The sequence below is a fragment of the Eublepharis macularius genome, chromosome 3, assembly GCF_028583425.1.
Source record: "Eublepharis macularius isolate TG4126 chromosome 3, MPM_Emac_v1.0, whole genome shotgun sequence".
Classification (NCBI taxonomy): Eukaryota; Metazoa; Chordata; class Lepidosauria; order Squamata; family Eublepharidae; genus Eublepharis; species Eublepharis macularius.
Window position 1 is genome coordinate 26,551,597 of NC_072792.1, and position 14,748 is coordinate 26,566,344.

Sequence of the window (14,748 nt, forward strand, 5' to 3'; positions counted from 1 at the left end):
TTTATTCTCAAAATCCTTTAGTTGATCTTCTGATAATATCTTATAGGCCTGATCTTTATATCTGAACCATATTCCTTCCGGGAATAACCATTTGTACTTTATTCCATGGTCCCTCAGAAGAGCTGCAAACTTTTTATATTTAAAACGCCGTTTCCGGACTAGAAATGGAACGTCCTTCAAAATCTTGACTTTCAAACCCATAAAGTCCAAATCCGCATTGTATGAGTTATATAGGATGGTGTCCCGAATCTTTTTAGTTGAAAAGTCAATAATGATCTCACGAGGCAACTGTCGCTTTGTTGCATATTTTGAAGAAGCCCGACGGACCTCCAAAATGGCACCCCCGGCTGCATTTTCCACGATCCACGACCCACGATCCAGGTTCAGTTCGGGGACGGGAGATGGTTGTTGCTGTTCGGGAATTTGGGATCTTGGTCCACACCGAACCACGATCCACTGGTTCGATAATTTTTTTTGGTTCATGCCCATGTCTACTCACTACATCCCTAGGTAGCCAATTCCACTGACCAAGTTTTAGTTGCTCTGTTCAGGAATAGAAGCTTCATCATTCAAATACAGAGGGGAGCATTTCATCCCCAAACTATTCTTTGGCTTGGCCTGTGTGTCTGGGTCAGAGTAGAACCCCGTCCCCGCCTTCCCTCAGCCAAATTCCACTTACTTTGCAGATGCTGAAATTAAGATGGTGGACACATCCCACCTCAGCCTACCATCCAAGGAGGCCTGTTGCCTAGTGCCTGAGTGGGCCTCCATGAGCATGACCCAGCAAATAAGTACAGTAGGGGCGAGGAAGAAGAGTTTGGAAAAGAGGGAGATATTTCCAAGTATTCAGACCACAGAATTGGATTTGGACCCCCCGCTTCTCTCTGTCAGAGTTTCTTGGCAGTGGGGGGAAGGATATATTTCTTAGCTTTCCCAAGCAGAATTTCAAAGCTCATCTGCCTCTCTTTAGAGCTGCTTTCCCTCTGAGAACTGCCCCAGCACTTATCCTTGCAAAGTTCCAGGCAGTACTTGTTTCACATTCATTCTATGACGCAGATTGTCCCCAGGAAGAAGGTACCGCTGGGGTTTGGGCAAATATGGTGGACAGATCCTCTCAGAGGCTGAGACTCCACAGTCACTTCCAGTTCCTGAAGCTTTTATACATAATAAATATTTTAAATGATCCATGATTTGTATAAAAACAAGTTGAGAAACCTAGAAAAAGTCTCCCAAATTAACAATTCTATAAAACAAGTCCACCTTTGACCTCAAATCCCAGGCCAAAGGGACCCTTTTAACTAGCCATGGTGGAGAAATCATAGTATGTCATCTGCCCCATTCTGTCCTTCTCTAAAGAAACAGAGTAGGGGAGATATCCAAATGTTAACATCAGAAACATTAAGGAAGAAGATGCAAAATAGAAGGACGTAAGCAGAAGCACATGCTACCAGGGCCATTTCACATTATCTTTTGCATAATTGTATTGCACTCGGGCAAGGAAATTGTATGAAGTGTTGAAATAAATGGGGGAAATCTATCACTTCCCTGCAAGTTTTGATAAAGATAACAAAGGGTGACAGCAACCCGCCAGAGCTAGTTGTCATTTTCTTTCAACAGTAAAAAAACCTCTCTCTTCTTTATCAAGGCACTTCCAGAGACACTCAGTCATTCCTTAGATCAGATAAGAAGGAATTCTGGCTGGCCACTTAAACACAACAAGTTTAAATACAACTTCAGGGCATCAGATAAAGCAGTTAAATATTTAGGAGATTTTTCTTTTTTTCCTGTAGTAAGATGGGCACGAACGGCAATACGAACAAAAAAAAGCCACGAACAGCCCAAGCTGCTGCTCGCAAACAAGCTATTTGTGAGGCCCCATTCTAAACGAACAGGTGGTCATTGCAAGCCTCCTTCGTTGCTGTTCATCAAGCCAGACAGTCTGGCACCTACAATCAATTCCCTTGGCAACTGGAGGCAGGGACTTCCTGAACTCTGTCTGAACTCCTGCTGTTGCCCTGGAAACCCCAATCTAAGCCCAATTTAGCTTCATAGGCAGGTCTTTCTTACAAGTGTGGAGCTCCAAATTTGTTACAAGGGAGCAAAGAGCAAGGGGGAGGGGGGCTCCCATCTCTGGCTTTGGAGAAGGAGAGACAGCTGCTGTTGGCATTTTGATAGAGTGCATTGGAGCTTGAATGTTCTTTGTGTGTGGTGGGATAGGGATCTACCCCTTCAAATTCCAGGGCTGCTGCCAGACTCTGGACCAAGCTATTATTTATTATTGGTATCTTTCCTGCTGCCTACTCAGGTAAGGTTTCTGGGAGTGGTGCGGTAGGGATCTACCCCTTCAAGTTCCTGCGCTGCTGCCAGGCTCTGGGGCCAAGCTATTATTTATTATTGGTACCTTTCCTGCTGCCTGCTCAGGTCAGGTTTCTGGGAGTGGTGCAGTAGGGATCTTGACTTGGATGATGGCTGGAGGAGAGCCTGCTGGCTCCCACAAACAGCCAATCGTGAACATGTTCATGAACAGGGCCATGTTCGTGGTTGTTTGTGAGTCCCTGTTCATGGCTGGCAACAAACAATGAACATGTTCATTTTTTTTTCTGTTCATGCCCATCTCTAGTAAGGAGCGAAAGTGAATCTGGTTAGTTAAAAAATAAATGCCTTCCTACTGCCTGTTTGACATTATTTTACAACACACCTCGGGTGCTCATAATCTGACGTTTGAAAATACAGGCTCATCCACAAATATGTTGATCAAGGGGTCAGCAGTTTGATATTCAGGTTTGTCAAATTAAGTACTGGACAGAAGGTCTTTAGCTTTGATTTGTCCCTAGCCTCTGAGAAACTTCACTGAGACTTGCTTTTAAACCTCAGGATAAACAAGCTTTTTCACCACACATCCATCTGTTCTGGAAATGCAAAGATCCTTTTGGCTAATACTTAATGGCACTGACAAATGAGATGTTGTACATAACTGTGAGTTGAGTTCAAGTTGCATAGTAAGGTTTTAGCATTGTAAAAGGTTTAATTAGTGAATTAAAGCTATATCCCACGCTTCCTCTAAGGAGTTATGGGTGGCATGCATGTATCCCATTTTATCTCAACAGTAACCCACTGGTAGGTATCAGCAGCCACACTGAAGAAGCTGAAAGTCTGCATTCAGATACCACAGCAAGCTGCAATTCAACCAAAGTTGGTTGCCCTGTTCAGCCATGCCCCTCAGTCTTCCTCTGGCACACAGAGCTTGCTCAAACCCTTCCCTACAAAATCTAGTTCCAATTCCAATTTGTTTACTCCACACAAACCAGGATTCTAATCTGGAGTTAAACACAAACTGGTATTTTTAACTTTGAATTAAACCCAGTTTGCGCAAAACAAACAAATACTGATTCACTTCTTGGGTTGCTATTCCCCTGCTCAGAGCAGCAATTGGAGAAAAATAAAAGAAAAAAATGGTCATCGGGCCACAAACTTTTCAGTAATTCCTTGAGAGGATGGGTATCACCTGGAAGTGGTCACACCTCTCTAGAATCTGACAGAAACTCTATGGCAAAACCAGAGTATTTCTGGTGTCTTGTAAAGAGGGTTGATGTCACTCCCTGGTTCTTCCCAGAAGACATTCCAGTCCTGTCTAGGAATTACTGAAACGTCTAAGGTAAAACCATAGAGTTCTTGGTGATTCCTAGAGAGGTGTGCTGATACTTCCAGGTTTCCCAAAAGTGATATCATACCATCACTGATGGCTGCCCTCACATGCCCCCCTGCCAGTCTCCCACTGATTGCCAGGATTGGCAACCCTACGTACTCCACTCTACCACCTTACTTATTTTATTGCATGTGCAGACAAGATCTTACATAATATATTGAAGAATATTACATAATATGTTGAAATATTACATTATTTGAATGTAGTTGATGCCTAAAACAGAAAATATTGAGATCAACAGAATATCTACATCAGTAAGAGACACCAGGCTAGAAATATTCTTCACCTTCCACAAAAGAAGAAAATATTTTAAGATTAAAATCTTGGGTCATTAAAAAAAATCTCAACCTGTTTTTCTAATTGGATTTCTTTTCTTACTTGTTGTGCATTTAATTTCTACAAGATAATACACATAAATCACCAAAGCCCCAGGAATGGCAGGCTCAATAAATATTTCTATCAGTATTCCATATCAGACCAAACCAACACCATTCCTATTTTATAAAGCAGAACTATATAAGGCATTGAAGGAAAGTCAGGAAAAATCCCACTCCCTGGCTCTAAACACTATAATTTTCTGGACAGAAAAATCAATTCGTCCAAGTCTCTTTGTTGTTCCACAGCGCACATTATATTGCATATTATTTAAATATATGTCCCTGCATTTTCCCTGTCCAAATGGTCTCTGCCAGTCCATCACAGATAAAATGCCATGAAAAAATTATTTAGCTGCACCCTTTACTGGCAACTTGTAAAAAAACCATGAGTTATATTCTATGACATATTGTATAGCAGGTTCTGTCTGATACTTAGGTACAAAAGAACATCACATACAGGGCTTTTTTTCAGGGGGAACGCGGGGGAACGGAGTTCCGGAACCTCTTGAAAATGGTTACATGACTGCTGGCCCTGCCCCCTGATCTCCAGACAGAGGGGAGTATAGATTGCCCTCCATCTAAACTCCCCTCTGTCTGGAGATCAGGGGGCAGGGCCACCAGCCATGTGACCATTTTCTCCAAGGGCAACCCACTGAGTTCCACCACCTCTTTTCCCAGAAAAAAAGCCCTGATCACATCAGTTATGAAGGTCACACATGCAGCTATTATCTGCAGCTTTCTCCCTTGATGGTATTCACACAAGCTACCATCTCCAAAGACTGGAGTCCTTTTTGAATGAATGAAACAAGTAGAGACACATCATAACTGATGTGGTACGCATTTTTCAGAATCCTAGTACAAAATATTCCCAGAAGAAGTGGCCTTGATGGAAATAACTGTTTTTGAGGTTTTAATAAACTTTTATTAATATAATAATAAATTCATAACATGATAGCATCAAGAACATGAACAAGAACAATAACAGTAACAACTAGGATGATGTGCAAAAGCCATTAACAACTATACATCTGATAACTCTTTTCTCAAGAAAGGGTAGACTAAGGTCCATAAAGTAGGTATTCAGAGAGGTTCCTATGAATTATTTAAATAAGTCTTGACCAAGAAGAATTATAAGTCCAAATTAATAATTTTTTGATATGGAAGCTTTGTTAATAACAATTCGTTATTTGAAAGAAAGTCCAGAAATGGTTTTGCATAGAAATGTGTTGCGCAGAGTGGCTTTTCCCTTTGTTGTAATTTACCAGTTATTTTCCCCATAATTAGCTGCTCCCAGATTTTATTATACTATGTATTCAAGCTAGGAGACTTATGAGACTTCCAGGTAAGAGTGACAACAAACCAAAATACACAAAATTGTATTTAATCCCAAACTTTCTTAAACAGGAGGAAGATGTTTTACTCAGTAAGATATTTGGAGCAAGAGAAAAGATAAGAAAAGTGCCAATTTTTAGCCAGCAGTGGATGGATGCCCATCAAATCATTCATTATGTTTTGTGCTGTGCAAACAGCCAACACAACCTGAGACACCTGTGTGCTTAACCAATCACTATCTACTTACAAAAATCCAACGCAAACTTATATTGATGGAATCAAATAATAAAACAATCGCCCATATTCTAGCTCATCTTGGGGCTTAGTGCACATCTTGAGATGAAGACACCACAACTAGTGCCTGCAAAGCATGAATATTTCTGAAACAGAATGCTGTAAAATGCTCTTAGGGAAGCATTCTGCCATAAAGCATATTACTAAAAACTGCTGTGAGACACAACTAGGGCTATCAACCTTAGGTTTGCCATGCCCAGCTTGGCAGGCAGCAGGAGACTGGAAGGGAAGCGTAGGGGGGCAATTTTACAATAGAGTTTCCAGTGATTCCTAGAGAATCTTGATATTAAGTCCAAGGGTTTAAGGAAGTGGATTTTTTTTATATTGTTCTTTCACTGGCTGCTGGAGTACCAACAGGAACATGGCAACTCAAGTCAACCTCTGGGGGAAGCGGGGTAGGGAATCTGGAATTTCAACTGTTCTCCAGACTACAGATACCAGTTCTGCTGGAGAAAATGGCTGTTTGGGGGCTGGACTTAATGACATTATGTTCTGCTGAGGTGCTTCCCTTCTCAAAACAGTCCTTCCCAGAATCCACCGCCTAGGAGTTTTCCAAGCCAGAGTTGCCAACAGTAACATGGCTGATTGACAGAAAGTGGAGTTAGGCAGGTCTCTGTCTCATCGCATAGAACCTCATGCCAACAGTGGAGCTAGGTTTGCCAGGTCCAGGTTGGGAAATTCCTGGAGATTTTTTTGGAGTGCAGCCTGGGGAGGGCCAGGTTTCAGAAGGGAAGGGAGCTCAGCAGGGTATAATGCCATAGGGTCCACCCTCAAAAGCATCCATTTTCTCCAGGGGAACTGATCTCTGTGGCCTGCAGATCACTTGTAATTCTGGGAGATCTCCAGCTACCACCTGGAGGCTGGTAACCCTAACTGAGCAAGGCCTACTCCTTTTTGTTCATGCAAAATTTGTTCCTCAGAAACCTGCTTGCAGCAGCACCTAAGGGTCTACTCTTTCCAAGAGCTATTTTCTTAGATGCCTTTTCTTGGCCCCATTCATAGCGATGAACAAAGTCAGTGTTAGTATTATCCCCATAATACAGCTGGGACTGAGAGGAGTGGCTTACCCAAGGCCACCTGCTGAGCTCATGGTAATACTGTGATTCAAATTGACAAAGTTCTGATTTGCAGCCCAACCACTTAACCATTATGCTGCAACAGCTTTATTTTGTTTGTTTTGGCTGGTTTGTATCAGAATTTTGCATGCAGATGGGTCCCAGGTTCAGTCCCAGCATAAGTTAAAAGGACAAGGCAGCAGGTGAGGTGAAAGACCTCAGCTCGAGACCTTGGAGAGCCGTTGATAGTGAGTAGACAATGCTGATCTTGATGGAGTGATAGGGTTGCCAGCAGCAGATTTATCTGGTAGGGAAAGGCCATACTGGGAATGTTATGACATCAGCGATGCACTGATGTCACTACCTGTGTGTGTGGAAGTAATCTCACTGCATCACTGGGGATGGTCTAGCATTTGGGTAAAACTCTATGGTTATACTGATGTTACTTCCAGGTGCAAAGGGAGTGGCATCAGCACATCAGGACACTGTACACTGCCCCCTAATTTTCCTGCTATTTTCCTCACACTGCCCAACTGATCAGCAGCAGCAAGCGCTCACTGATGGCAGAGGGAACATGGTAAGCCTATAGATTGATGATCTGATTGCATATAAGGCAGTTTCCTGTGAATAAAGCCTACTGAATGAAACAGGACATACTTCCAAAGAGAATTGATCCCATAGTAATTGCTCTGTTGTACCAGGCACTGCTCCAACTGGACATCTGTGCACAAATGTGGAGGTCCTTATCAGTGTAATAATAAGCTCATGTCTATATGAGACAAGACTTATCACTGGAACATACTAATGAAAACCCAAAGACAGGCACAAACAGCTGTCGGAATGGTTATGTGTGTTGTGCACGGAAAAAAAATTCTGTTTCAGTTTCAGATTGGGAATTTTCAAAAGGAATTATGTACCATTATTGTATTTTGCCAGGTGGGGCATTGCTGGCTCTAACCTAATCCTTTTGCATTAGGCTCTAACCTAATGCAAAGTGTGCATGTGAAAATAGGCACACGGAAGGCCCGCGGTAAGTGCCAGGTCCCCCACCCCTCCCACAAAGGCATTGGGACTAGAGATGGGCACAAACCACAAAAAAAACCCCAAACCATGAGGTTCGTGTTTCGTGGATTTTCACGAACCATGAACTGGCATGAACTGGGCCAGTTTACGAACCAGTTCGTGGTTCATGGTTCATGGGGTTTAAATACCCCTTTCCGGCCATTTAGGAGTGGCAGGGAAAGGGGCATTTGACAGTTTTAATTTAATTTAATTTATTAGATTTATATTCCGCCTAACCCACACCAGCAGGCTCAGGGCAGATTACAATTTATATACATTTAAAATACATCTAACAATTTACACAGTTTAATTTACACAGTTTCCTTCCTTGCAAGTAGCAGGTCCCTTTAAACTATCAGCTGGCAGGCAGCAAGGGGGGGATCCCCCCTGCCACCTGCCAGCCGATAGTTTAAAGGGACCTGCCACTTGCAGGCGGCAGGACTCTTTAAACTGCTCAAACCTCAGCCGCGTCCACCATTTGAGGGGCAGGGAGGCTGTTTTCAGCCTCCTCCACCACCCTGCGGGCCCACGCGGAAGCATAAGAGGCCAAAAACAGCCTTCCCGCCCCTCGTGGGAGGAGGGGGATGATGCCATGGGTCCGCAGGGCAAGGTAAGTGTGGGGCTGGGGCCAGGGCTGATACTTTAAAGGGCCCTGTTGCTTGCAAGCCCCAGGAAAAGTTTATATGGCCATTTCCCTGGGGAAATGGCCATTTAAACTGGCCCTTTACGACCCAAACGAACCAGTAGACCAGTTTGTGGAAGTTCGTGGAAATCAGCTTCCATGAACCACCGGCCTGGTTTGTGCGGTTTTTTGGGTCATAATTCGTTTTGTGCCCTTCTCTAATTGGGACCTGGCAACCCTAGTGTTTGGTTTTAAAAAAATAGTTGTATTGTTCTGATTGTTGAAAGGTTTTGTGGGATATGGATGAAAAGGGACTAGAAGGTACCATGAAAAATGGTGTGCTGAGGATGTTGAGCTATTAGAAATGATTGATTAATCAATGCAGTTATGCTTCATATAGAAATGAGTTTACTTCATATGGTTCATATCCATAGCCGCATCATATTCATATACATCATATCCATGATCGCATCATATTCATATACTTTGTATCTCCATAACATGTATTGATAATCAAGTTTAGGTAGAAGATAAGACTGAGTCCTACCGACACAATCAAAATGAATCTCTCCCTTTCTCCTTTGCTGCTGGAATTGCCCTCGAAAGAGAAAGGAAATAAAAGGAGCATTGCTTTGCCTGTTTAGTGTTAACTGATAAGATTTTGGGCTGACACTAGATTTCCAGAACCAGAGCAGCACAATTTCTGACTCCAAGGCTGCATTTAATCAAGGCCAACTTGTTAAATGGTAGACAACTGCAGAGCCTGGGGAGAAAGATGTCATGTTTGCATTCGAAAGATGGCTAAGAGAAAGACTCCCATCCCAGTGATAAAAGGCACTTGTTTTGAGAACAGACCCTTCTGGCCTTGGTGTAAAGATATTTGCCAGGAAGAGAGGAACACTGTGCATGGTCAAATCTCCCCATTCACAGATCAAACTCATGGAATTATTGCTTCAATTGACAGGAGGGGGAGCAATTTATAATCTACTCTTGTTATATTAACTCCTGGACCGAGATAAACAATTTACACATTGCCCTTGTATAATTGCTGTATATCCGCTGGGAAAGAACATTATGGATACCCACATGCCAAAGGTGACAAGTAGATATGGGCACGAACCGAAAAAAATTAACGAACCAGCGGTTCGTGGTTCGGTGCCGATGATGAACCCAAACCAGCGAACTGCAACGAACTTTTCCTGTTGCTGAACCGGTTTGAGGTTCATGGTTCGTGGGCATCAGAATGGCCCCCGTTGGAATTAGAGAGCCCATATTCCCAGGGAGTATTTAACAAGCTCTCCTCCGTCCATTACCCAAGTTTGGTCAAGATTGCAATAGGGATCCAAGCTCCAATTAAAATCTCTGTCTCTCTCCCCAAAGGCTAGCAAGTAGCAAGGAACAGCTCTGTCACACTCCACTGCTCGCTGAAAGTGAAACCAAGCCTGGGAGCCCACTGTTTTTTATAAGCTGAGGTCCCATTGAGCAACACAGGAGGTCTGTGGTTGACCATCAGAGCTGCCTATCAGGATTTGCAGGGATGAGATTCGAGTGCCCATGGCTACAGTGCACCCCTCCCCCTTCCCCGGGTGTCTTCTCCCAGGTTGTAACCACTTTGCTGCTCCATGCTTGGAAGGAAGACCTGCGGATCATGGCAAGCTAGGCTTCGATTTGTGTTTCCAGGGCGACAGAAAGAGTGCAGACAGAGTTCAGGCATTCCCCCGGCTCCGTTTCCAGGGCAATTGATTGACGGTGCCTGACTGTCTGGCTTCACAAACCATGGAAGAACGCACCGAACCGAGCCTCTAACGAACGCTGGTTCATTGGCCATGGACACTCATGAACTCCCAGATCGTGAATGGATGATAGGGCGGTTCGTGGGTTCTTTTGGTTCGTAATGCGGTTCGTGCCCATGTCTAGTGACAAGTGTTTGTTCTTTGAAATTCTAGACATTGGGAATGTGGGAATGGACAACCCCAAAAGCTTCTGACCAATAGAATGTCGCTAGGTCACTCTCTGCATCTCCTTTGTTGACCAATGATAAATACTTTATTCTAATGTTTGCTAATTAATCCGAAGGTATAAAATCTTATGTAATTACCCTACAGCTCTGAAGAACTCGCCAGTTCGAGGGGCTTTCCATCCTTGATAACTATATTGTTCTTCCTGCTTATAAGCAATAAAGGCCTATAAGATATCCCCTTCACTGGACTTCAGTTTGTGCGTTCTTTATTGATTGGGCTGAGAACACATTGGGTACCACTCATGTACATCAGTTTGGTTTAAAGCAATTTCTTACATTTGAGTTGCAAATCTGGTTCCTGGATTAGCCCCACAGAACCGATACAAAAAAGAGATTAGCGTAAATTTAGCCCTAGCTTGTGACATACCCCAGTGCAGTCTAGAAATCTTTATTTGCCTATGCAGGAGCCCCTAAATTAAAAATTGTGGAATATTAGCAGAATCTGTAATGAAAACTTCAGAGAGCTTTTGTAATTTTTTTTTCAACCAGCAGTGTAATTAGACTAAGCAAAGGTCAAATCTGTAGCCATTTCCTGTCCTTAATGGGAACGATGCAGCGACTATGAGAGTTCATCAGCCTAAATGCCCATGACATTTGCATTTGAGTGCTGGCAATTGGAAGGCAAAAGTTGATTAAATTAAAGGCTTGCTATTATTTAGACCCCCAAATGCATTTAATCTAAAGAAAAGGATCGTTCAAAGCTGACCTAAACTCCGCTTAGAGATACATTAATCAGATGTGCATTAGAATCATCTCTTCGTTTTACTAAACATCTGCTTTCTGCACCCCCCATTTAAGTAAAAAAAAATAATAAAACTGAAATGCAATCAGTATTGGAGACTGAAACAATACATCCGCACACAAACATTCATAGTTTCAAAGCTATGAGAGCACACAAAGGAGCTTTTAGATTAGTTTTTTTTAGTACCTTTCAATAAAATCAAATCCTGCCATGAGTTATATATAGTGGCTCGCTTTTGATGCAAAAATGCAGATTACTGAAAGCTTCCCAGGAAATAAAAGTTCACAGTGATGAATGTATAGAGAAACACTCACTCGGCAACCCCCACACCTTTCCTCTAAGCATGCCGCATGATCTCTGTGCTTAAATCTCTGGTGGGTGGTTCCAATCTTTGCAAATTGTGATAAAGTATTGCTGTAAGCAGGGGATTTTAAATAAGCCTTTGAAGATGCTAACTTTATTGGAAGCTTCAGAATAAGTAAGAATCACATCATCTCCACAATATAATCACTTGAGTTGCCAACTCTGGGTTGGGAAATTCCTGGAGATTTGGAGTGGGGAGGGACCTCAGCGGATATAAGGCCATAAAATCCACTCTCAGAAGCAGCTATTTTCTCCAGAGGAACTGGAGTCTGAAGGTCAGCTGTAATTCTAGGAGGTTGCCAGACCTCGCCTGGAGTTTGGTAACCACTCTGGGAATGTTAGGACCATATGGCTGAGAATATTTTGTGTAATGCACATTCTAATGAAATAGATTATTCAGGTGAAGGGAATTGGCTGTGCTTTTAAGAGAAAGGCCCACCTACTAAAAGTGTTTTTTTCCCATATAAGTGAATGGCTGCCATTCATTCCTATGGTGAAAAAGGAAAATAACACATGCTGCAGTAAACAGGAAACCTGCCTTCCATTCAACATGGGCCAGCACTGCCTTTGAAAAAATGAGCGATACTTCTGTTATCGGCTATTGCAGAAAGGAGAATCCAAAGGTTGAGTGAATACTACAGCCCAATATTCAATGACTTTTGGTTCACATTAGAGCTCCTGTACCTGTGAGTATGTGAGATGAAACTCTGTATCCTTCACAGATTCTTGCAATATAATATTTGTTTATGTCTCGACTTTTCTCCTGGCTCAAGACAGCTTACAAATCATATCTCAAAGCATCTCAATTTAAAAACAATGAAAGAAAACCCCAAATGACCCCTACTTCCCCAAGAGACCAGCAATTAGACCTCTTGCAAATAAAACAGCCTTGCAGTGCCTCTTAAAATTTTATAGCAATGGAGCCTCCCCTCCCCTCCCCTCCCCTCCTCAGGGAGCCAGTTTGACAAAGTGAAAAGTGTAAGGGAGAAGGCATGGGCTCTGGCGAGAGATTAGTTCCCCTGGAGAAAATGGCTGCTTTGGAGGGTAGAATTTATAGCATTATACCCTGCTGAGGCCCCTCCTCTACCCAAACCCTTCTGCCTCCAGGTTGCAGCCCCCCCAAATCTCCAGGAATTTCACAACCTGGAGCTGATATCCATAGTGGTGGAACAGCCATTAGGTGGCAGCCTGAGGAGTGCAGATGGCGCATGGGGAAACATGGGAGGAGAAGGTCCTTAGATATATGTGTCCTAGGCCATGAAGGCCTTCAAAAGACATAATCAGCATAGTCTTCAAGGGCAGCCCAATACAGAGTGCCTTACAGTAATCCAACCACAAGTTTACAGAAGAATGAATCAGGCCATTAGACTGATGAGCATTTTATTATATGTAGAAATACAGTCACCAAACCTGCACAAGTACACTTGAGAGGTGGGGTAATGATTACAATAGCACAATATCCAACTACGATCATATCCCCTACAAATGAGCTAGATGGGAATTTATTCAATTATATTCCACCAGCAGGCAACATTTTTAAAGCAACTCAACAGTATAGCTAAAATGTCTAACAATCAACCAATGAAATTCTAAACAGAACTACTCTAGTCTAAGCCCATGGGCTTAGACTGGAGTAACTTTGCTTAGGATTTCACTGTAAAAGACTGACAGTGTAATCCTAAGTAGAGTTACACCCTTCTAAAGCCCATTGAATTCAATGGATTTTGAAGGGTGTAACTCTGCTAGAAATGCACTGTGAATGTGTTAGTCCGATGGGAAATGTTATTTTTATAATAAATCTGACATATTTTGAAGTTTTGGTTATTTTCTCTTTTCCTGTGTTGACTAAAGGCCAAAGGGAGATAAATATTTTAAGACTTTAATCACTTAAACTGCCAATTAACATATTAATGTAATGGTCTTTTGGTCTTTTCCAAGCAACTAAATATAAATGGCTAAATCAAAAATCTTTATGACATACATATGAAGAGATCGGCATGGCCTGAGGAAAAGCGAAGAGATGCAGCTTAACATACTGGCTAATAAAAATGATTTTTTAAAGACTTAACTACCTTTCCACTTCAAAATCTGGAACTTGAGCCAAATAACAATGGTCACACTGGATTTAATAATCATATTTCAGTCATGTCTTACATTCTACAAGTTATCTGTATTGATTTCTCAATAAATTCATCATTAACGGTGCTTAAAATGCATTAAACTTGGCTCATGAACTTTGCAATACCTTCCCCCAATAATTGGTTAATACATTGCAAAAAATGGCTTCCTGTAGGGTAGCTTTAGACAGATAAAGTATATCTGGACAGCTCTAAGAGCACATCATGCAAAATAATTTTGTACAGAATAAACCTGTGACATATATTTGCCACAAAGGTCACCCATAATTATAAGCAAGCATAATTTACCAGTCTGAGCAATTATAACATTCTAAATTCCAACTTGACCGCATGAGTGATAAACATGTTGAACAAGAAAAGTGCCACAGTTCACACTTTATGAGAAATCATGGCTTAATTAAACTCTTGCTAGCATGATTGTCTGAATGCAGGCCACTCCACTAACAGGGCAATCCTAAGCAGAGTTATTTCAGTCTAAGCCTGTTGAAATAAATGGGCTTAGACTGGAGTAACTCTGCTTAGGATAGGACTGTAAATATGGGTTAGCTAGGATCTATCTGTGACGGATGCACATTTTATAAAGCCTGGAAGGACTGTACACACAAAGCTGCAGAACTGTTAAGGATTAATTCCTCACAGAATTAGAGAGCTTTGAGTGACAGTCTACTCCAAGTCATCTGATTAGGTGGCATGAAGTGGGAAGAGGAAGGTCTGTTTTCTGTAGCCAAGTAGAACCCAGTGTGAAGAGTTGAGAGATTAAGTTCTCACAGAAAGCAGTTTCAACACCGGCAGGATAATTGGGAAAGTTACTAAGGAGGTTTGGGAAGTAGGAGATCTTCTAAAGAGAGGAGATTTTCCCTACTCAGTCAAACAGGGAGGTAGTTCTGAAAAGTGGAGAGATCCCTGGTAGGGTTGCCAATCCCCCGTTGGGGGTGGGGGATCCCCCATTCCCATCCTCCACCCCTGCTCCTGCTTACTTGGCTGGTGGCGGAGGCACAGGCCTCCCAGAGGGTGCTCCTGGAGGGTGGGGCATGCTC

The 14,748-nt window shown here is 42.5% G+C and overlaps 1 protein-coding gene across 1 annotated transcript in view; it reads right to left on the reverse strand.

The window, feature by feature from the left end:
• GPC6 (glypican 6) overlaps window positions 1-14,748 on the reverse strand; it is a 1,020,154-nt gene that overhangs the window by 588,000 nt on the left and 417,406 nt on the right. The gene's annotated exons all lie outside the window — the stretch shown is intronic.